The following is a 26,212-nucleotide window of genomic DNA, read 5'->3' on the forward strand; positions in this document are numbered from 1 at the left end:
TCTAGATAAAGGATAGATAGTCGTCCATAGTATGAAGCAAGCAACTCAAAATAATTAAGGACACTGTAACTTTATTCGTGCTTAAAGCGCGACTGAGAGAGATCTTCCCGGAAACAATGTTTTAGAGATGCTTCCTACGAAATTTAGTAAACCTCGTTTCGTTCTCATGTGCAATAGTGTTTTCAGATGAATTATTTTGTTTTCCAGCTGTTGCAGTCTACTCGAAAGGCTTTTTGTTTCTAATCTCTGATCGCAATCAATTGCTGCGCAAAATTTTATAAGTTTATTAATATGGTCTCGCCTTTCCTTTCCTATTCCTACATATGGCTGTACGTCTACACCTACCACTAGTTTTACTTCGGTATAATACATATATACACTTTGCAACTCTTCTAAAAATATGTTAGTGTTATTTAAGGGGGTTATGCTTGTGCTTATAGTCTTACAACCTAAAATCAATGATGTTAGTGCCTGGATCAGCATCCTGAAACAAATTATTTTTATCTATATAATTTTAGTCTATTCCCATGGACTTTATATTCCTTATTTTGGTTGGGAAATTTACAAATGTAATATGGATTTATAACCTTAGTTATAATAGCTGGGCCTATCCATTCTGAATCTAATTTATTTTTTTTATGATCGTTATGAATTAGGACTTTATCACTTTCGTTAAAAAGACATTGGAGACGTATCTTCCTGTCTTAATCTTTTTTATATCTTGCTTTATTTTTATTTATTATTTTCTTAGCTATCTCTAAATAATTCTCATGTCTTTTTTTCCATAACTGAAATAATTCCTCTCCGCTGAGCGTACTCGTGGCGGAGATGGCACTAGGCATATTTGCTTTATGTCCAAAAGTTAACTCGAAAGGGGTATGACCTGTTCCTTCATGAATAGAGGTATTATACCCCAAGCAAATCAGATTCATTATTTCATCCCATTCGCTTTGTTTATCGGCGGTACACGTTCTAATTAAATCTTTAACAGTGGCATGAGTACGTTCAAGTGCACCATTACTTTACGGATGAAAGCTAGTAGTCTTAATATGCTTTATCTTAAATGCTTCTTCAAATTTCTGCATAAGTTCAGAGACGAAATTCGTACCTTGGTCTGTTAAAATTTGTTTCGGTGAAGAGAATATATAAATATAATGTTCCAGTAACCCGTTAATAATTGAACCTGCTCGTTGGTCTTTAATTGGAATCAAAACTAAATATTTTGTCAAAACATCTTGAATTGAAAGAATGAATTGGTTACCTTTGGCTGTCATCGGCAGAGGACCAAAGATATCCATTGATATTTTATCGTTAGGTTCGGTAGGAGTATTTGGTATTACTGCCGATTCTCTATGTCTTACTCTGGCTAATTTTTCTCTTTGACATGTTTCACAATTCGAAATAAACTCATGAACGTCCTTTCTTATATTGGGACAATAATATATTTCTTTTATCCTTTCAATAGTTCTATTCTCTCCAAAGTGTTGAGATGAGTTTGCATTATGATTTTCTTTAAGGATTTGATCTTTTATTTCAGGAATGATTTCAATTATTGGGGTTTTGGAGAAGGTATAGGTTTTATCGGGATTTCTGTTGGCTATAAACTGTATCATGGATTCTATCTTTAAAGTTTCGTTTTCTGAGAATGCCTGAGTGTTGATGCCTAAGTGTGGATTTTCTGTGGCTAGCGTCTCTATTTGCTCTAATAGTTCCTGTTCGTTACTAAAGTTTAATCTCGTTTTATCTAATTGTTTATTTGTCTCGCGGTTTGGTTTCTCTTTATAGTTTGGAGGGATTTTAAGATCGCATAAGAATAATAAATAATCGTCATAGTGCAGTATGGAGGAGGGTGGAGATTCTGGTTCGGGATCTGGTGGGTCTAGTTGGGTCGTTTCAGGTGGGTTAGATTGAGGCGTCTCTATTATGTTTTGCGCTAGATTGTATAGTTCGTCCGGTGTCATATCTTTTAGTGGTTTGTCGGTCACGGTTTTGTGTATTCTAGAGAGTGCATCAGCTGCTAGATTGTCTTTGCCTTTGTGATATTCTATTTCATAATGATACTCTTCTAATCTGAGTCTCCATCTAAATCTTCTGCCTAATAAATATTGCCTAAGTTTGAATTGCCCAAACTATTTCTAAGAGTTCTTTTTCTGTCGTTGTATAATGCGTCTCTGCTGAGTTTAACGTCCTAGAAATGTAGCAACATGGGTGTCCGTCTTGCGATAGTATGACACCTAGTCCTTCGTTAGAGGCGTCTGTGGTTAATGTAAATTCTTTAGGAAAATCTGGGTATTTCAACAAAGGTTCTTCACATAATTTTGTTTTTAGTTCGTCGAAAGCTATGTGTTGTCTGTCTGTCCAGTGAAATGGTGTGTCCTTCTTTGTGAGTTCAGTTAATGGTTTAGCTATTTTTGCAAAATTTTTTATGAATTTCCTGTAATAACCTGCTAGTCCCAGGAATGATTTTATTTCTGTAGGGCTCCTGGATAGTCTAAATACTTTTACTGCTTTAATTTTTTCCGGATTCGGTTTTATACCGTCTTTTGATATCACATGTCCTAGATATTCTAATTCGGGTTTTAAAAATTCACACTTACCCGGCTGAAGCTTAAGTCCCAATTCTGAAAGTCTTTGTAATACTATGGCTAGATTCCTGTTATGTTCTTGAATTGTTTGTCCAAAAATAATAATATCGTCTAAGTAAACAAAGCAGTATTTCCCTATTAACCCTTTCAAAGCTTTATCCATCATACGTTGGAAGGTTGCAGGAGCATTTTTTAGTCCAAATGGCATTCAGTTATAGTGGAAGTGTCCCTCGGGAGTAGAAAATGCGGTGTATTTCTTAGAGTTAGGGTGCATTGGAATTTGGTGGAAGCCTGAGGACAGGTCTAATGCGGAATAGAATTTTGCGTTTCCTAATTGTGAAAGGATTGTTTCTATGTCAGGCAAAGGGTATGCGTCTTGGTCAGTAATTTCGTTAAGTTTTCTAAAATCTATAACTATCCTCCATTTCCTTTTACCTGATGCGTCAATCTTCTTAGGGACTACCCAAACAGGTGCGTTATAGGGTGAGTCTGAGGGTTCAATAATTTCTTTGTCTAACATTTCGTCTATCTGTCTTTCTATTTCTCGTCTGTGACATTCAGGAGGTTTGTAGGATTTGATATTAATAGGTTTTTGGGATTTTAATTCGATTTCGTGGGAGGTTAGATCGGTACGTTTCTAATGCAAATGCATCTATATAGTTAATAATAATTTTCTCTATCACTGATTTGTAGTTTGGCTTAATGTAGGATGTACGTAGTTTTGAGAAAACTGTATTAATCCTACTTAGTTTTTTCTCCTCAGTATCAATTTCAATCTGATCAGTAGAAATCTTGTCTCTACCTGTATTGATGAAGCAAACTCGGGTTAGATTTTGGCCCACGTATGCTTCCTTGATCGTACTCTCGCCTGGTTCGAGGTCTAGTTCGGTGTATAGGTTGTCTTTGTTTTTACCTAAAAATAAATGACTGTTGTTAATCATATAATCGTATTTTTGAAGGAACGGCAGGCCTAATATGCCATCTTCGGGTAAAGGAAAGGAATTCGATACAATATGGAATACGTGATTCTCGTTTAAGATATTGAAGGCAACTGTTTCGTTGGATACATGCTTGTCACTCCCCGTTAATATCGTTCGAGTGTTATGGTCCCGTGGGAGATTTGAGTCTACCTTTTTTTCTCGCGCCAGTATCTAAGAGAAGTCGAGCGGGTCCATCTCTGATCCCTCTGAATGTGGCTCGTACGTATTGGAGTCTTCCTGGTATGTTGTGGATTCTTGCTGTTTCTCGATCTCGTCCTCTTCTTCCAGAATCGTATAGTTTACTCTGAGTGGTATTTTCCCTTGATGGGTTGCCCGAAAATTTGTGCAATTAGATGCTATGTATCCGGCCTGTCCGCACTTGAAACACTTAGATGGTGACACTGGTGGAAGTGAACTCTGTCTCGTTGCTAGTGGTCTTGAAAACTGATTGCTGGGCCGGGCTGATAATGGGGTACGTCTTTGTTCCATGTTGTTCCGTCGAACTGGTAGAGGGTTGTTTGCTCGTGATGGTAGGTGAGTCATTGTTTGTGCGGGTCTCCTCGAATCACGTAGCCAGTTTTCCATCTCTATCGCTAGGCTTTGTGCCTGTTCTAGAGTTTTTGGTTGTGCTGGCACTATCATTATTCCTATCTCCTTTCGTAGATTCATCGTATACGTAGATATCGCTGCATCTTCCTTTTCTTCGGTCGCAATTTTCCTACTACTTGATCGTGGATATTTATATTGAATGGCGTATTTTAATTCGTTCAGGGCCTGTCTGAACCGAACATTGCAATTTATGACTGATTCTGTCTGTCCCTGCCTTGTACTTTGCAAACGCGTTCTACTACTATTCACGGTGCTTGGTGAAGTTACGTATGTTCGCAATGTTTCAAACAGATCTTCGTAGCTATCTATTCTTAAGTATCTTATTGCACGTTCAGCTTGGTCCGTTATTCGTTCAGCGATAATTAACCTTAACAACATATATTTGTCGGAACAAAGGGACCTTGCGTATCGCACGTCGGAAATGAAGTCTTCTACCCCTAAATCCTCACGACCGCGTAGCGTTCTAATAATTCTGATTACTTGGGCGGGTTTTTGTCCTAACTCGTTATTTGACCCTCTACTTTGGTTGCTTCCGTTGCCGTGTCGTTCCTCTTCTTCACTAGAGGTGCCTTCTGGATCGTCTTGATGGGTCGCGGCCCGTTTCTTATTTCTTGTTCCTTTTAGCCTAGATGATTCGCTTTCTTCTGTTACTACAGTTGCGTTTAAAGCCTTAGCTAAATCTATAATTTCTTGTCGTCTATTCCTATTTTCTTCTTCAAATAATTTCATGTGGTCAGCTAATGCCTTAATCATTGTGTTGACCGTTCCATTGTTAATTTTTCTATAATTTCCTTCTGCTCTGTGATCGCCTTTTTGTATACGGGAACAGGGCCCTCGTCAGAACTGGTGGTGGGTTTAGGGTTTCTGTACGTAGTGAAAGCCGTACTTGCCTTGTTCGTTGATACTGCTTTACGTCTTAGAAGTGGCGCTCGTAGTCCTTCCTTGGATTGATCCTCCTTAGATGATGTCCAATGGAATTTCCTCTGACACTTGGTTCGTTGATACCTCTTTATGTCTCAGAAGTGGCACTCGTAGTCCTTCCTTGGATTGATCTTCCGTAGACGATGTCCAATGGAATTTCTTCTGACACTGACTGATGGTATCCTGGCAGGATCGCCAAAAATGTCACGCCCAAAGGGTAAAATAAACGTTACTCCGTGCAATTTGAATGTTTTCGCAAGGAAATCTATTACTAATCTGCTGGTTTACAGAGAGGTTTGGGGCCTTATATTAAGTTTGCTGCGTTGTAGAAAGTTTCCCCTTCTTTTGCGCAGGGTCCAAGGGCTACTTTTACTCGGAGGGATGATTCAGGGCTTATCGGATCTTCGGATAAGCCCTGTGTTGTCGATGAGGTGAATCATAGAGAGTCATCGAGTCTCGTCACACGGTGGTTGACGCGGCCTAAACGGAAAGTTTAGTGTCAGCCACCGATGGCTGACGTGGCGATCAACGTGTTAACAAATAAACAATCAATACGAAGCATCAAGGGCCTAGGGTAGCCACCCTACGGTTCCTCCTCCACTACACAACTATTTTACAAGCTACATGTACTTGAACTTGGCCCCTCCCATCACTTCGGATAGCTTCGAAAAGTCGAGAGAGAAAGCGAATGTTAGCCGTAGTAGACAAAAGAGGAGAAATTCAAAAATTTTCCTGTTCGAAACATAACAGTATGAATAAGTTTTTCTTCAAATAAGAAACTATCCGTTATTTTCGAATAATTTCGTTTCATTCGTACTTGTCATTCGAAGATCCTACGAATAAAAATTTATTCGAGATATTATTTAAATATAATTTAATTTGAACAATGTTCAACTTTGATACAAGTTGTGGGATGACGCGTGGTAAATACAACCAGGAATTTTAAAGATTCATCTTGAATTCGTACACTTGACTATCCTTTTATTAATAATTTTATTGTTTTATATTTACATTATAGAATGAATAAATTGTTGGAAGTGTCATCCTTGTTAATATGTACAAATCTCTGTTCTTGAAGTTACAGAGTCATAGAATGATGTTACCATATTATGATGCTCTAATTTCTCGAATGCTAAGCTATTTTTCGAGTCATACAGAAAACACTCTAAATCTTCTGTAGTTAGTAAAAATAATACAGGTTTTATAGAAATTAAAATATCAGAACCAGGACATCGTAATATCAGTACATGGTTTTAAGAGTAAGGACTTGTATCAGTACTTGTCATGACTACTTTTGATGTTGGCACTAATTGTTCATAAAAAATACATATTGACACAATATATTCCACCGAATGTTATCGTTTAATCTTTAGACCCATCCCTCAAAATTTCATAAAAATTTTTTGGGATTTCACCGAAGGATCTCCTTCTGAGTCAAAAAGTAAAAATATTTGAAATATCGACAACATTGCGTGTGCCTTGTGCCGCTTGACTTTGGCCTAAGCATTTCAAGCTTCTTTCCGAAGCTGTCCATAGCTGTCCGAAGCGGTTCGAAGCGCCGAACTGACCTACTGTCCGTGCCACAACAATGTCTCTCGAAGCGACTTTTCACGTGACTTCTTGTAGGATATGAATGATTCACGCGGCTCGTACTGTAGTATGTGTAGTGAAAGGGAATGTTCTCAATACTCGCGTGCAAAATCTGGACATCATGGGCCTCCTAATTAGTCGCCACCTGGTGTGCACCAAACTAAACTTCTCACTTTTTTACTCTGTTTTATCCATAACCTGGCAATAAGCACTACCAACACGGGGATACACTTTTTGTCCTTATATTACAAGATTATGAGCTGAGAAAGAGCTCATTCGATAGAGGACGGTTCAATCGAGAGCACTCTGAGTTCACGAGCTGTTTGCGAACACTATAAAAATTAAATTTCGTAGAAATCGTCTGTTCGCTTATCCGTTGCGTATTGTTCTTGGTGTTCGCAGAAGAATCGAATAAGTGTGATAAAAAGTTTGCAAACTCTTTGCAAGCATTATTTGCGATCTGTTCACCGGTGTAAACCCAGCTCTAGATTCTATTCATTTTAATTGTTTAATAAATAAATTAGTAAAACTTAAATGTAGTCCTGAAAAGATTTTAAAATAATTAATAATAAATATTAAAAAGTTTTAAGTAAGAAATAATAAATATTTACTAAAAACACTTTCGAATCGAGTATTTTAAGTGCTTACGATTCTCCTTTTCCCTGTCCTTTCTTTTCATCGAGGGACGGAAAAAATATGACAACCTAATGAAGTAAAAATTTAAATCCACAAATAAACGGAAAAGAAGTCCCGAATATGATTTGTAGGACTAAATAGGTATACATCTACGAAAATGCATTAGAAATTTGCTAGAGATTATATTTAGGTCTTATTTTTATGTTAATTTTTCTTTAATTTGTTCGTATTCTTTTTGACAAGAGAAAAACAACTTTTAACAGAGCCGTGTATTACAAATACACAATTTCTTTAAAAAAGTAATAGATATTTCTTGTTAAGAAATAAATGAACATAAATTACCAAGACTAAAAGTAATTTTTTGATGTTTTTAATAAATCTTCATCAGTTTGTAGCCGAAAGTACACGATTGAAAACCACAACCACAATAATACCACTACGCTTAGTGTGTTCACTTGTCTGTCACTATAATTTTGCATAATAATATTATTTCACAAAATTATTCTACCAAATTGGTGCGCATTCCGGTAGCACTCAAATTTTTGTATCAATTTTATTTACAATCCTTTACCTACACCCTCGTTCGTTTTTCCAGGAGAACCTACAATCTTGTCACTTGTATGTTAGAAAAGACTCGAAGCTTCTCATAACAAGAAGTAATTAGAAAAAATTAAGAATTACAACGAGTTCCTTATAAGAACATAAACTAACATAGTCTAATCACCCATTAAGAGGGTGTAAAAAATGATTTTTGCCAAGTTCCACAAACCAATTTTAAATGCAGTGAAGTTAATTAACTACTATAGTGTTACCAACTTAACTAATCTTATCATAATGTAAGAGTTCACAATTTCATTCAATATTATGTTAATACTAAATCGGACTTCCATCACAAACAAAAGATCAGTAATAGATTGTCCATCTAATAAAATATTTGAGAAAACTCATAATCGAATAAATATCAAAGAATCATTTTTTATTCATAATACATCAGTTTTTATTTTGAAATTGAATGTCTGCACTGAACTAAATAATGAACCTATGAACTTCTACTCTGTTATAGCTCGTGCTAGCTACACGTGCATTCAATTGCACAACCGCGTTTAGGTCAATGACTTCGCGCCGAATTAGCGAATTCCAAGAGAGTCAGCAAAATGTGACGGCCATGGCCTCCCGTTTTACCTCCCGAAAAGTTACTGATCGCCTAAATGACCGATGAATGCAGCGCACTTAGGCGTAGCCCGTCTTGCGATACAGATCGCGACAGTACCAAAGCTAAACAGTGCTTGAATAAATAGTAGTAAAGTTCACGGTGAGTTCCAACTCTTTAAGCTGGCCAAGGATCCCAAAATCCTATCTCCTTCACACCTAACTACGATCGGAAGTAGAATACGCTAGCTCTCGCAAGCAGACAAGAGAGTGGCAGCAACTCCATAAGCAGATCCAATAAGTAATAATTAACAAAATATGCTTATGGAGGTAGAGACATGTAATATTCGTACTTAAATACCATTTCTCCAGAATCTAAAACAGCAAATTCAAAGAAATTGTTTTGGCAAATCCTAAGAAGTTACTGAAAACACTAAGTGAAGAGATTTGGAAAATAATAACAAAATTTTGGTTTTTAAAGTTTAAAAAAGTTTATTAAGTAGGTATTATGAAACCATTTTTGAAAAAATTATAAAAAAAATCATTTATTCAGTTTATTCAGAATTATTAATAAAATACTTACAATTAGTTAAATATTTATCAAAATTCGTCCGGTGATTTTCCTGAATTAATCCCAGTCGTTAGGAAGGAAATAGGTTATGAAGTCCAGTAATTTTCCGTATTTGAATAACTAACCCACACGAAGTAATCTTATCGCAGTTTTGATCTGCCACGATAATCCTATGGTTAAAATCTTTTGGATTAAGACTGCAAACGTTTATTAACATGCTGGAAAGAATAACCGGAAAATCGACCGATTTTTGCACAATCGACTTCCATGCTCAGATTCCATCCGTGATTTTCTGTCCTACATAAAACTTCTTCGCCTAAAAAACGACCAAAAACTATATGTTAGTGGCATACAAGTGTCTCATTAGATGGACGAAGTTCGTTAAGAAATCGTTACCGTAGAAATCCGTCATGTGTACACCTAGCTCAGACGAATCTGACTGTATCGATACACTCTATCTCTTTTTTACAAGGGAGCCATAGAATAACAGAGAGAGAGAAAGAGATTGTTGGTGCGGTCAGAATCATTTGGGTCGGCCGTACGCGTGTACCATTAACATGTCATTTGCCCATAAACTTGATCTGCGATGGATCAAACCTGCGATAAAATCGCTTTGTATATATTCATCTAATGTAATAATCCTTCGTGAACAAATTAAAGTCTCTTTATTTCTATAGAGAAATATTTACAATAAAGTGGACCATTACGACCACGCAACCATTATTAAAAGAAATTGATGGTAAGTCGATTTTCTTCGTTTTCTATAGTCCCTTCGACATATCGTACTCCCGACAGTCAGCCGTTTAGAAACGCTTTATCCCTTTTGCTTCCCAACGGAGAATCAGTTAACCTTCAACAGGAAGCTCCTGATCGTGCGCGAATTAACTTAACCGTGAAACGTAACGGCCGATCAAGCAGTGCTTCTGATGGGTTCACGGAAATAATGCAGCAGCTACAGCTTCAAAGAGTACGTTTCGTCGCCGAGGTGGCGCAAGTAATTAATGAAGACGAATTGGTCTGCCTTGCTCCTCTTTACCTCAAGCCGTAACCGCTTGCAGAAGATTTGTCCTCCAACAGGCTATACTTCCTGATAAATCGCATTTAATTAGACCTGGGCGAGGAAAAATAAACGGCAATTTCCTGAACAATAGAATTCGATAGCCAACGAGAGTCTTTCAAACGAAGTTCACTTTTTTCTAATTATTTAATAATTTGCCCACAGAAAACTTATTACCGCGTAGCTGTTATAATATTAACAAGCTTCTGCTAACCAAAGTATTAAAATAGCGCTGCTTGAATCAATGTTCTAAAATAACAAACGAGTCGTTCCACGGAAAATCGGAACTTTTTGGAGCACCACCTCAAATTTTGTTCAAATTTGGATATGTTGCAGTCTTTAGTAATATTTAATCGTACGTCGAAGGAATCTTACAAATTTTGAAAATTGTCGATTCTACAGATATTCAAAATACGGTGTTAACTTTTTCCAAAAAATTATAATTCTTGAACTACTAAATTGCACGAGAATATGCTTCTGAATTGTTATAGTGAACAGATAAAAGTATTAACAAAAATTGTTTCAGTTTAGAAAATTTTTTAGACTTTTTTTTAGAATTGTTTTAAACAAATGAAATTTTTTAGTACTGGGTACGGATTTAAAAATTTGAAAAAATTGAGAATATAGTCCTATTCGTCCTTTTAACGGACATATTTTCAAAAATATGGACATTTGAAAATTGATCAAATGAAAGTTGAGTGAATGTAACGCTGCGTCACGTCGAAGCGTACCGTGTGCAGTCTAATCGTACGGCACTAGCGACTAGGCGACTATACCTGCCATTAACGTATGTAGGTAGTATACGACTGCTGCCAGATATAATACGGTCGTTAGATATCAAAAACTTACTCTTTGTCAGTGACACTTATTGTTCGAAACATTAAGTTGTCATTGTTCAATGGAAACCGAGAAGGTGGTGAGTATTCTTCCATCGGGGTAGGATAGAATATGATGGGAAAAGGGGTTATTGGATAAGTATTCTACCATATCCAATGTGTCCAATTAAATGAATAAGTTTCCAATTTAATGAATAAGGCGTCCAATTAAATATGAAGTTGCAGAAAAGTACCACTCTGCATGGATTCCAAAATCATTGAAATGAAACTTGAAATTAAGTAAATTGTATTCATTTTTGTATTGCGAAGAAGCCCCGTCAGATAAGTATTTAATTTCTGTAAAACCAGTACCGTATTTTTCTATCAAAAATTGTATTGAATGTATTTGAAATAAATGAACAGCTACACCATAATGCTCGTGACAGACTGATATGACAACGAAGTTGTCATGTTTTAAACTGTTATCCATTCGATGGTAAGCAACAAATGTGTGTATTACTGTGTATTTTTGCTTGTTTATTAGACTAATGCTAACTCATCTAATTTCAATCAGCTAATTTCATCTTGAATAAGAAATTAATAATTTTCTGCGAAATCTGCAACCACAAAAGATTCATTGAGCTACATTCATGACAGATATAGTTACCTCGCTACTAGTGGCGTACGATCAGGCTGCACACGGTACGCTTTAACACAGGCTTCGGAATTAACTACTCTTTTCGGCCGATTTTCGAAGGCGACGCCTCCTTTCTCCCTCGCACGTCACTTCTCTCCGCGGCAGCCCTAGTGCTCGGAAGGCTTCAGGTGCGTGCCACAAAAATCGCGCGTAGCACATTTGGGCGACGTCACTTATATGCATAAATTTCCACATCACCCATAAGGTAATATTGTTGATGCGTTTTTGTTTTGTCAGTGGTATCCCCTGACGCGCGATTCTTGTGGCACGCGCCTGAGGCCTTCCGAGCACTAGGGCCGCCGCGGAGGGAAGTGACGTACGAGGGAGAAAGGAGGCGTCGCCTTCGAAAATCGGCCGAAAAGAGCAGTTAATTCCGAAGCCTGCTTTAACACGAAGCAGCGTCACCTTCAATCGATTTTCATTTGGTTAGTTTTCAAATGTCCATATTTTTGAATATGTATCTGTTCCGTCCTAACTATACGGATGGTCGTCTCGAGCGACAAAAATCGATTTTACGGGTTCTTGCTCTTTTAAAGTACTAAAGCACACCTTGATTCAGCTGATCTTGGAAGTGAATGAGTAAAGGGAGAGGAGAAGTGAATAGTAGACTATGCTTTGGTTTAACAGATTCATATATTTAACAAGATAGAAATTACATAAAATTATCATACAAATTACATCATACAAATTACTCCTTCTTGCTGTCTGTACAGTCTTAACGTCGTTACCTTGTAGGTTTAGCTGGTCGCTTCTCGATGCGATTTCCTTATGGCACGAACTTTTCTTCTCGAATTTCTCGGATTTTCGGATTCTCTGGGCACGGTCTAGAAAGGCGGATTCGGACTTCGTGGAGTACATTCACGATACCCTTCAACTCTTACGCAGTTTTTTGCTAAACATTACAATACGTTCTCGATGTTACGGTGTTACAGCTCTCGCGTGGGTGGTGGTCAGAGATTCGCTCTCATCCTCAACTGACTCGATATAACTCAAAATTCAACTTCTCATGTGCATTGTCGATTCGCGTTCTTATAGTATTCTTTTTTCGGTCATTGGTACTTCCCGGTAAATTTCGACACGATATACAACATTCCATTCCGAACGTTGCTCTGAATCCGAGTGACCCCGTAACTTGATATTTTGTTAGTCAGCAGGTCACCAGTAGGTATCAAATGTGTGTTGATGACTGACCTAATATATATCTCGCGTTTATTGAATAAATAGAACACGAGGAAGTAGGAAGACTAGACTGTCTTCGCTGGTATTTTACTTGAAGACTGTTGACGAACCGAACGATGTCCGTAGCAACGCGTTATTTCGCGAATTTAATGTTGAAATAACTGATTCAATTCTATCACGAACGCTAGATAGAGGGACGAAAACTAAGTCCTCGAAGTCTCTAATCGTTTCTGATTCTTGTTTCCGGAGTTCGCTTCCTGCTCAGCTCTTCTTCCGCCGATTCGCGCGTTCGGGGGTGTCAATGTTTTTGGGCGTTGACGAAAGCGATCGATTTGTCTATCGACCCGAGTTAGGAGGATCCCCAGTCGCTCCGATAGGGGTGGAACGGGCTCTCCCTGGTCACTCCGCGGCGGTGGTGGTGGAAAGTCCCCGATCATCCCGCGATGATGGTGGAGGAACCTCTCCCTCAGGTCGAACGTTCGCGAAAACTGGGGAGGAAAATCGAACCCCGGAATAACGCGGCTCGAACGGGCCCACGCAAGTGTTTTCCAGATGTTTTTATGGCTGCATTGTCCCGCGAGTCGGCGTCAACCCTCCGATAATACGAACGGACGATGAGTTGGCGTAACGGTACCGACTGTGGGGCAATACAGCTTTCGATGTTTATAACTCAGGAGGAACACGCCGCTCGACGAAAGCACGAAATTGCTTTATGAATTGCCAGATGTGGAACTTTCGAACGGACGACTCAATAGACAAATTATCTAAATGAATCTCGGATTCTCACATCTGGCAACAACAAACAACGATTGCTTCGTCGAACGGAACAAGATTATCATTTTCCAAAATTAACTAAAATTATAGGTGATAGCTTTGCGATTACAGAACACGCGCTGTAAATATCGCAGAGGTAAGCATCAATTGCGACAGGTTATTCGGTCCCACCATTCGGACAAATTCCAATCGAATCCTTTATAACCTGTTATAACTTTTGCCTTTGGCGTTCTTTTATCCGAACTCAAATATCGAATACTAGGTCCATCAAGTGCACAATTACTAGTTAGTGCCGCACGCGACGTGAAAACCATGGAATGAGAAGAAGAGGCATTTTGTAAGTCTCCTAACGCCGAACCATTAGGATCCTTCTCCCTCCTAAGCTAGTTTTAAGGTAATCAAACATTATCAACTTTTGTAAACTATATTTTATATCTCCGAAAAAGATGTAATTGTAATAACATATCCACACTATACCCACACTATCTCCGAAACGAGATATAATTAAATAAACTACATGTACCTTTATATGCATGTATTTAAGCGATGACCACTCCAACTAATTTCTAATCACGAATATTCTGACGATCCCGTGGAAGGCAATAGTAGTCTAAACCTCATATATTATACTGTTATACATCCCCGACAGCGTGGCTGGGACATAACATCATAATTCGTAATAGAATAAAGGAGAACGCTTACATGTTTTCCCGAATCAGCTCGGCGGAGATGAGTGCAATCATTTACAACCATTGCAAACATTTCTCGCTTATTGACAACGAAAAAGAAGACCAGCTGAAGGCCGGATGTAACATGTCCGTAAAGAGGACGAATAGGACTATATTCTTAATTTTTTTCAATTTTAAAAAATCGCAGTTGTTTCAAACAATTACAAAAAAAGTGTTTAAAAAAAACTTTTTCTCAACTGAGACAATTTCGTTTTACTACATTTATGTGTTCACTATAACTACACAGAAGTATATTCTTGTGTGTTCAGTGATCCAAAAGTTATAATTTTTTTTAGAAAAATTAGCACTATACTTTGAGTAGCTGTAAAATCAACAATTTGACCAAAATCCGAGATGGTACTCCAAAACGTATCCGATTTACCGTGGAATGAGCCTAGTGTAGTTTCAATTATTTTTAATCTCATAAGTAGTCAAGTACACATTTGGAAATATACGTTACAGTTATGTATTAAAATCTTTATCTCGTCTTAGTTTTAATATTATAAAATTTGCTTTTCAGACATACAACAGTTCTAATCTCAGTAACATAATACCTGTGGTCTGCATCGAAAATAAATATGACACAAAAATTTATCATGTATTAATTAGTAGACTACAGATATTCACACTCTTATGTTAAAATTAAATGTGATCTATAAAAACGTACAAAATATGCAGAATAAAGGAATAGTTATTATATTTGGATAATAAAATGAATTTTTACGTAAATTGGATTTCTTTAGTTGTGTTAGAATCGCTGAATGCAGGGATCTAACGGCGTCCGGAATAGGTTATAGACATCAGGTGAATCAAAGAATGTGTACACTGTCAATTCTCCTTCGCCTGTCCTTAAAAGGACAGACCTTTTATTTAAAGAAGCGCCCGAAGGGGGCAAAGAGGGGGGAGTTCAGGGCTGTATCTCTGGCCGTTCCTGGTCCTCTATCGGGGCTCCTCCTGGGTTCTGTGGTCAACGACGCTGGCGTCTGGAACAAGGAGGGATCGGCAAAGCCGAAACAGTTAAGTTTCGACTATATCGAGCTGAACTGTGGACTCCCGACACCAGGCCTCGACGACAAGCCTATGCGGAGGGGAAAGCAGTACCTTGCCGTAACGCTAAGGTAGTGCAACGGACTCTATTACCGATTCTTCGCACTGAAGAAATTGTCGGTCGGCGAGTGTACAGAGAGGAGGGATCCTCTTTTTCTCTGTTTAATCTACCTTCCAAGAAGGTTTGCCTCGGACGAATCTCGGCTTCCGCTGAGACGCAATTCTCGGCTTTCGCGAGCTTAAGACACACTATAACTAGCTGCTACTAGCCTTGGTGGCCGATAATGGCCAGAGACTCTACCACTCACCGTTCACCACAATGTGTACATCTATTCGTCACACGTAGGCTGTTCCTAAACGGGTGGCAGATCGCGGGTAACACAGAGGTGCCGCACTTACGTTAACCCTCTCTGTTTTATTGCCAATTATCAAGGCTCAACGAAGCAGTGGTTTATGGTTGCTCCTACGACGAATAGCAAACTCAGGGAATCAGGGTAATCACCGATTCCAAAAGTACAGTTAATCGCCTGCAATAATGTGTCACTCGGCATTCGATTATCTATCGCACGTATCCCACGTGATATTCGACTCGAGCATTTTCACGATTTGCAGTGAACAGACACAGCGCAGAAGGTGTTACAAGTTGAGGAATCTGGTGCCCAAATTTCTTAACTCGATTGACTCTTCTATAATCGCTGAAACCTTGCGACCTATCGAGTGATCGGTGCAAAACTGACTCCGACTGACGAGCTCGAGACACTCCGTAAAAGCGCGGAGCATCCGAAAATCCGCTACGCGGCGCTTGTTTGTCATTGTCTGTCTGCGTCTAGTGTTCCGATTTTACTCTCTCTCTCTTTCAGACTCCGATATCCCCACTCGACATCGGGCCTGAGATTTGAACAGCTGATTGCAATCGCTCACCTGTTTGAACATCAACTGTATCAGCTGAAAAACGAGTCATAATTCGAATGTACCGTGTCTGTTGTTGGCACAACAGAATCTCCTACTAAAGACGACCTTCGGTCGGTCATGTATGCTGACAGACTACGATTTTCGCGGACAAGACAAAGGCTCGAAATTTAACCGCTTTTTAAACAAGTTGTATTAATGAATCTTCATAAACATCTACAGACAGCTTACTAATATTCCAAAAAAATTCTAAAACATTTAACATTTATGTGTCATTGTTAATGTCCTCTAGACAATCTAGTCCTACTCAAAATCAAAATATTCAGTTAGTATTCGCTTTGGGAGACTTTAGCTTACAAGGGAACATTCCGAAGTGTAAATGTCCAAGTTCGATGAAACGTTTAATTAAGCGTTATTTACTAGCGAAACTCTTCTTGTTCGAATATGGTAAATAATTATTGATGAAAAATGATTCATAAACCATCTTCATTTATTACATTTTCATCTATGCGAAAGTCACCGATACTGAAGCCATCGAACTGTTTACAACGGGTGCGAGACGTTGTGAGTATTCACTAGCGGTGTTATTTATACAATTAGTGAACAATAAACAATATATATCATAATATAATGATGAAAGCATCATAAAGATACAATATGTTTTCATAAAGCCATTCGTTTCAGAGCCCTATTTCGCACAAAGTGTAGTCAAATTAAGATTGGTATTCTTTTGTTTATAGTGTAAAAATTCAAAACTGTTTTATCCGTATTTTGTGTTTTGGTTCATAGTATTCATATACAAATTTGTAAAAAGATTAATCAACATTTAATCAAAGAAAACAACAAAAATATGCTATTTTTAATATACTTTTTAAACAAATAAATATTTTCAAAAACTGTTTATATAGGTAAATTCGTCGTTGGAAAATATGCAATCGCCTCATTTACACTATTTCGCTAGACGCAATAGTTTTCGAGATACTAAGCTAAATATGTTTTCCACTTCCAACTTTGGAGGTGGTTTTCACCCCTTTAACGTGAATACCGACAGATAAGAAAAATATGTGTCTGTCCCTGTGCTCGATATAGAGTCACGGACATTTCCTGTTAAAATTATTACATAAGAGATGTACAACAGGGTTAGGGAACACTGGAAACCTCGTCACGAATCTCCGCACGTGGCGTAAATAGTATTGCGCGTGATGTGCAACTCCAAGTAAGGCGTATGACGGGCTGAAATTAGTAGCGGGAGTAGCCCTTGACACCGTGTCGAAAATATATAGGAATTTTATTTCACGTGCCCCGAGAAAAAGCAAGGCAACACATGGCAGGCTATAAATCAAAAATCTCGTCTGCTAAATAAATAAATCAAAACTGTACGGGCTGCCTGGGTTCTGGAATAGACTGGCTGTCTGCGAAATCACGGAGAACATTCGATGTTGAGAGAAACAGAATAAAATTTATTGTATTCTTTCGATATTCCTTTCTATAAATAAAAATGAAATATACAATCATTTACAACAATGATTAAAATGTTCTTTGCATCAAAAAGTACAATACAGTAATGCAATTGAATACCATCATAAAAATTGTAAATTTAACGAAGTAATATTCCTTTTCAGTAGTCAATAGTTTTGTTATTAATAAAGTCTTTCAACAATATTAACCCTTAAGGGTTGGAAGGCCGCACGTAGTCATCATTACGCTATTGATATACAGGGTGTCCCAGTAAAAATGACCACCTTTATTATCTTTTTAACTGTAAGGGTACTAGTACAATTTTTTAAATAAGAATTGTTCGATATTAAATGAGTCATCGTATGGTCATGTCCACTTCTTTGTAGATGGAGTCGCTGAAGACATGTGAATTGCATGAAGGTCATTTCTGTTTTTCTAAATGGCATCCTACATTTTTCTGTATAGCATCTGATAATAGTTTTCAAGACGAATACAAATACCTATAACACAAGGTCATTCAAGGTCATGCAAGAGAGACTATGAATAATAAAATCTCGTCTACTGGTATTAAAACAACGCTTACACATGTTGCTAATGATGCAAGTGTTCTATGACACGTTTGGAGACACATTTACACTTACTTCGTATGGGAAACATTAATGGACGTGTACAAGCACAACCACGATTTATTATACCATGTGTTCTTTCGAACATTACATCTAAAGAAAATGAGTTTATTTATTATTCATAATCTCTCTTGCATGACCTTGAATGACCTTGTGTTATAGGTATTTGTATTCATCTTCAGAGCTATTATCAGATGCTAAACAGAAAAATGTAGGATGTCATTTAGAAAAACAGAAGTGACCTTCACGTGTCTTCAGCGACTCCACCTACAAAGAAGTGGACATGACCATATGATGACCCATTTAATATCGAACAATTTTTATTTAAAAAATTGTTCTATTACGTTTACAGTTAAAAAGATAATCAAGGTAGTCATTTTTACTCGGATATACTATGTATTTATGTCAACTGTTAAGGTTTGACTCTTACTTAAGGTACTTTCCATTAAGCTATCGCAAATGTTGTATCAAAAAACTCCAACTCATCGTTCTCACCTTTTCGAGCTGAATCTCGAAGGGGGAAATTATGCATAGTCATTTTCCTTAGAATTCAGCCCAGAATAAAATTCCTAACAGCCAATGAGTCAAATGAAATCTTCCGAACCATATATACTTATAGACACGCCGTCAGATAATTTCTTTGATGCAAAGATAAAACATCTACGTGACGTCACATGTGGATAAGATTTATAAGCTATGCTAGTACGATATATACTACCTATGCAGTTTGAAAAAAGTGATATACCAATGTTTCAAACATGTAAAGCTATTTTAATGTTCAACTTGAATATATTGTTAATTTTTGTAAGAAATAAATAAATAAATGTATACATATATATTTTGTAATGTATGCAAGATAATAAATATTTTTTATAAGTATGTATTTTGATCATTAGGTTTTACTTTACTTTTACAATTTTAAATGATGCTCATTATAATATATTTTGGAGATTATAATTTTGCAAAATTTATTTCAATCCGCTATTGAGATACTGATAATATTCTGTAAAAGGTGTACAACTAATTATTTTTTTAAAACTTATTTTTGTTAAATAAGTAAAAAAAGTATGACACAGCATGTTTCTACCATTTTTAGTAATGTAAATTCAACATTGAAATGGAGTAACCAAGATGGTCATAACTCGTACGTAGCGCGAATGCCATGACGTTGGCGTCAGAATTCCGTGCCAACCGTTTTGAATCATCTTTTGCCCACATGTGACATCACACTTTCCACATTATCTTTTCGTCACTCGATTCCTGAAGTTTCTATACACGCACTATACACAGGCCGTGTCTATAAGTGTATACGTGTATAAGTGTATGGTCAAAGCTCCGAACCCTACCCGGTATTTCCTTTAAACGGATGAGGGCTAATTCGTTGTCGTCCAGTTCCTCAATACTAACAATAAGTAGTTGTTGGCAATAAATACTTACTTACTACAGTATCCTCTAATACCCTATAATTAGTAATAAGTATTCAGTCGCTTGGGAAGGATATAAATGTAAAGTCTTGTGTCTCTTTACCATACTCACTGTTTGCACCTTTTCTCAAAATTAATTTTATGAATATTAATTACTAAAACACCACATAAAGTCCTAATATTGTCATTTTATAAATAATGGCGTTTCTCATTTATTCACTTTCCACTTTAACTTAAAAGTGCAAAAATTTTGTTTATAATAATAGAGAAATTACGTCAAAAATATGAAAACATGTCCTGGAAAGTACACTGATTGAATACAACAGTAAACATTAATTATTTTCAGAATAAAGTAATCTCCAGTGACATTCTTCATGAGAATGTCTAATGTTTAATTACGATATTGCAAAATCATTCAGTGTAATGGTTTATTTTATTAATGATAATAAATTGGCCCTTCGATGTACGATATCCGAGGAATGCAAATATGAAATCAATATTGAAATTCTTCGTACTATTTAAGGAGGTACGGTGGTCACGTGACTTTTTAAGTTGACAGATCGGTATCCGCTGGTACAGTTTGGTTACAGAAGTAGTATTACCTATAGACACGCGGTTGTCGAATGAAGGTGATATGGAGTCACTCTATGGTTCCAAAATAGAAACGTAACTTAGAAAATTTCCTTCTCTACTATATAAATTATTATACCAGCCACATGTACATGAACTCGGTGCTTCAGACAGTTGCGAAAAGTCGAGAGAAAAGGCGAATGTGACCCTTGCTCTCTTACTCTTGAAACGTTGAGATTCAACTGTTCAAGTTGCTGACAAGCGACATGAGCCAGGTACAATTTTTTCATTTGCCCAAATATTTTCTTTTTTCGATTTGTAATAAGGATAGCGGCGGATCCTGTATTCAAAGGGCTCAAGACGTTCCAAATTTCTGGAGCCTCATTAAAATAAATACATTTTGCAGAATATATATTGCTTTATATTTATGCAAAATTAAATATACATAAAATTAAGAAGATTTAGATCAAGCATGTGAATATCATTATCGCGATAATGATGTAGCTATATAATGCATACTCTAGTTGTTAAAAGCCAACAATAACTTCGTAAATTGGTCTAAACTTTCATCTGATTTGCTTGAAATTTTTGGCAATAGTTGCTAATAAATACTATTCTGTTCGTTTACACTTGCGTAACTTTTGGTTAAATGACGTATATTTTTATTGCTGTATGTGGGGGTATCAGTCTTATGGGTCTCGAGGCAACCATTTAGAGCCTGTCCGTAAATCCGCTACTGATGTGGTCTCCAGAGATTTTTATGAAATTTTGAGGACTGAGTCTTGAAATAAAACAATGACATTTTTCACAACATATAAGAAAACAAATGCAGTAAATTATATATATACGGAAACGTTATGTGTGTTCGATGCTGCTACATTTAGGCCCTAGCTAGTGGAAATTCCTCGATAAAATACACAGAAAAAACCAGAAAGAAAGTTCAAATGCATGTATTTATATGTTAGATATATATTTATAAACGAAAATTTGCATAAAGAAATTACAATATTTGTAAAATACTGTTACATGCAATTTAAATATTTAAATAAAATAATTCTTTCTATACTAGGAGTCGAACCTTGGACTAGTTACTTTTAATGCAACTGTGATCTGCAACTACCCAACCACTTGTTTTCAGAATATTTCTAACTCTTGAACATATGTATATGATGTGGTAGGGCGTGTAATACAATCGGAAAGAGGATGATTCTATATACATACAAAAATAAACCGAAAACAAAAAATACAATCTTTTTTATAAGATACTTAGATTTCAGGAAAATTAAATTTAAAAATTCGTCTAGCATATGTGTACCTCACTATTTCCGAGCTTTATACATGTATATGTATAGTAATCATTATTTTCAGTTTAGTTTTACATGTAGACGCCTTTCGTTGTACCACGCGTCCTATTAGAGCCTGTACATAGACTGGTTTTAATTGTTAATAAAAAATACGCATTGGCACGAGGTATTCCACAAAATGTCGTCGTTTAATTTCTAGATTCATCCCTCAAAATTTCATACAACCCTCTGAAGATCACGCCGAAGAGTCCTCTTTTAACTGTAAATTCGAAAGTGAAAATATTTGGACAATCGTGCCGCTTACCTGCGACTTGGACAATGTTTCAGTTTCAAGAGCGAGAGAGTGAGGTTCATTTTCCATTCGCCTTCTCTTTTGACTTTCCGAAACTCTCTGAAGTGACCCTAAGCGTCGAGATCATATACACGTGACTCCTGCAATGGTGTGTGTAATGGAGGGAGAAATTTTCAGTAACTCGCATCGCTAGTTCGGATATCACAGATTCCGTTTCCACATTGGCAGCCTTCCAAATAAGGTGCCGTCTGATTCTCAAAAGGGCAACTAAAGTTATCACATTTTTTATTCTGTTTCATCGATAACCCAGTAAAAAGCAATACTGTGACATGGGTTTACGCTCTGCAACTTTTCAGCGTTATGTGAGAAGATTTTGAGCTGGGAAAAGGTTCATTCGAGAGTAAAAAAGTATAACGCAGCGCAGTTAACTCGTGATTTCGTTGAAAACACTCTCTAAATTACAGAAAAATGGTTAAATTCTGAATGGTAGATTTTCACTCTACTTTGTAACTCTCCTATTACTAAATATCAGCAAAATTTTGTTAAATCACGAGTTGACTGCGCTGCATTGAACTTTTTTTTTCGATTGAATCCATTCCCACTCAAAATTTTCTCATATAAGGACGAAAAGTCGCAGGGCGAAAACCCATGTATTTGCCTAATTTTGTCGGTATGTCGCCGCCCTGACCGTACCCCCTTAAACAGTAAACAATTTATATTGAATTATTATTCACTTGTTAAAACGCTGAATGACGTTCGCCAAAACGGTGGTTAGTAATCAAGTGTGATATCGATAAATCGAGGTAAATGGAGACAGAGAAACTGCAAATTCGATTTGTTAGATTCGAAAAGTGCAAATGGTATATACACATGCTACATAACCACCGAAATCGGGGAGTTAATTGGTTATTTTGGTCTTGCGCCAAATGTAGATTATGCACGATACATATTACCAAACTGATTGATTTGTAATGTAACAGTAATTGATATTACTAACAGTAAATAGTAGTTTACTTTAAGCAAAAACTATACTTAAATTACTCATACAAATTTTATGAATTCATAAATAATAAAAGAAAGATTAACACTCAGTGTTTAGTACACTTAATGTAATTAATACATTAGACAGTAGGTTGTATATAGTAGAAAATGTAGGACATTTTTAGATAATGATAAGATAAAAACTGGTTTTTGTCAAATGTGTAGTGTATAACTGAATATTTTAATAATTGTTTACGAATTAGATAATTTATATATATACAGAGGGTCGTAGGTTTTTTCGGCCAAACGATGGCACTGCATTCTACAAGCGAAAATAAGAGAACAATGTCATAAACATAGGCTAAAAAATGCATTATTATAAAATTAGAAGAAAAATACGAAATAGCAACAGACTGATTGGAAGTATTTACTTATGTTAGTTCCATTTCAATGTGTCGCCTGCTTTTGAAAATACAGCATTGACATCTATGAAAAACTGAACGTATTACGTTGCAAATTTCTTCTCCGTTTCCTTTCATTTTTTGATAGACAAACTTTCGTTTGTAAAACCGCAAATAAAGTGAATATTGACGTACTTTCGATTCGAAACGCTTCGCCTTATGTTAACACTACGATATCGTACAACTTACTAAGTTGCAGTATTAGTACTACATATTACCATGCATATTAAGACGATATGGATTCGTAAACATATCTTGGACAAGTAAACACAAATAAGAGAAAGATATAATTACCAAGAGAAAATCAGTCCACTTTTATTTCATATTTTTCTTATAATTTTTTAATAAAACAATTTTGAGCCTATGTTCATACGACATTTTTTTCTTTATTTTCGCTCGTAAAATATACTTACACCGTTTGGCCGAAAAAAACTGCGACACCCTGTATATTCTCCTTGTAGTAAAATTGATTCCGATACAGCCAGCCAAAGGAAAGTCGCATGTAAGACAAGGGGTTACGTGATAACATTTCTCCGGTGATTCAATTCTAGAATCCTGAAACCTGCTGGTTGCAATTACTATGTAATTGCTTATAGGAAACGGACACCTAATCGGGTATACATCACACTCCCGATAGCGGTAATTCTCTAGCTCATCCTGTCATCGAATGTCGCTCTATCGTGCACTAATTAACGAGAAAGCAATCGAGAGTGCAATTGTCAAGAGCATTAGTTCCGTGTCTATGACCATTCCCTTCTTATTTGCATATCTCTTCCTTTTTCTTTTTTCGTTTATTTTATTCGTAGTACACCTGAGTCTTTTTTATACATATGTAGAAAATTATATACTTTTAATATGCACTTGCTTAAATCACTTTTAGTCCAACTTAAAACTTATAGGTACTCAAGACTAACAGGAAACACTATTCATTTGATATCAAAATCGCACAGATATAGCTATGCTATACATATATTTATTATTATGACACTATGTAGCCTATACGGGCAATTCTGTGCCAACTTGATCACCTTTGCAACTCGATGTCAGGGATTTTGATGATATTCAAATATATTGCCGTTATATTGATAATTTCGAAATTATTTAAGAAATACAAGCTCCCAAAGTTTATAGTTTATGCCGATTTTACAACTGCTTTCACGTTTGAATTTATATCTCTGAAACTATTAAAGATACAAAATTCACCTTTTTTTGTATTAATCTTGAAGAATGTATGTAATATGTCCGTATTCTCTGGTCTTTCCTCTTTCAATTCCAATTTTTTCAATGCGCAGCGCTCAAAAATTATAATTAGGGCAGGCTGGTGGGTATCGCGGTGCTACCGAATTCAGGTAGGTGCTAACATAAGTTACAGTGATGAGTTTGGCGGCCTGCCCCTTAATTGCACATGGACTGTAATATATTTCAATATAATCAAAATCTCTGACATCAAGAAACAAAAGTGATCGAGTTAGCGTAGAATGACCCAAACATACATCCAGGCGCGAATTTAAATTTTTACCTTCTTAGATTATTATATTCTTACCGCCACACAAGGAAAGAAAAGGGCAGGGAAAAGGAGGATCATAAGCTCATAAAATATTAGATTCAAAAGTATTTCTTGTGAAATTTTATTACTTTTATGCAAGTTTGTTCAATAATTATTATTTATTATTTTAAATCTTTTTAAGACTACGTTTAAGTTGTGCAAAATTGATGAAATAACTAAAATCTAGAAGTTCGTATTCTACAGGGTCTTCAATGACATGTGATCGAGCAAGTGGTGCTTATTTTGCTATATCTAATTTGGTTAGTGCACGTCAGCAATAGAATATATCTCAAGCCAGACGCATTTCACATAAATTTAAGACATTTTTGCAGCTATTAATAACTCTAAAACAGAGCTTTAAACGCTATTTCGTCATTCTTGACTTTCGCCCTGTATTGACATTTAGAATCATCTCTTATATCTTACAACTATTATCAAACATTGTGTACATATATACTCATATTTGGCAATGCTAATATATTTAATAACCTTCCTAAATAAATTTGTATTTGTATTGAATATGACAGTTTGATATTTTTCCCAAAAGTCACCGCCCCTTATATCTGTTTTGCATACGTTTTACGTAACTTAAAAGTATATATCATAATGACTGCAGAAAAATAGACTTAAAAAGCTACTAAAGTCCAGTTTAAGTGTGAGAGATCAACGAAAAGGGGTTAAAAAGAGATAAAAAGTAAAAATTGGACTTAACGAGTGATTTTAAATTATTTTCTTATCCGCTACTTTTTATACGAACAAGTCAATACCTTTCAAAAAGTCTCAAATCATGTCTGTATTATTGATCTTAACTGCATAATATTAACCCCACGTCGATTGAACGATGAAAGTCAATTTTATGTTCCGTAAGATATTAAGACGCTCGACATTTATCATCGGATCGTCAATTCTCCAAGCGACGTCTCCTTTTAAGTCAATACGACAGAGCAGGAATTAGATCATCGATTAGATGGTCAACTGTGGTATTGCGTCGAACGGACATCTAACGAGTAATTCGATGTTTCCAGCGGGGATACTCGTGCTGCGAATACGGGATTCCCACAAATGGTGCATCGTCGAAAATATAATTAGTTAATGTTGATAATTAAAAGCATTTGGTAGGAGGCTCACGTAGTTTCGATGCGATTTCGCCAGTCCGTTAAAGTGACTAAGTATTCTATTATCAGCTGTGATACCCTAGATAAAAAGGACTTTGATATCCATTAGAGAAAGCAATAGATATGAATAAGTCTCTTGAATAAATTTCATCTTTAATGATTCAGCAGCTTGTTTATGGAGAATTATT

General features: G+C 36.4%; 1 protein-coding gene across 1 annotated transcript in view; it reads left to right on the plus strand.

Moving 5' to 3' along the window:
* Dpr1 (defective proboscis extension response 1) overlaps positions 1-26,212 on the plus strand; it is a 1,112,753-nt gene that overhangs the window by 1,081,261 nt on the left and 5,280 nt on the right. The window lies entirely within an intron of this gene.

Source organism: Calliopsis andreniformis, chromosome 5 (genome assembly GCF_051401765.1).
Source record: "Calliopsis andreniformis isolate RMS-2024a chromosome 5, iyCalAndr_principal, whole genome shotgun sequence".
Taxonomy (NCBI): Eukaryota; Metazoa; Arthropoda; class Insecta; order Hymenoptera; family Andrenidae; genus Calliopsis; species Calliopsis andreniformis.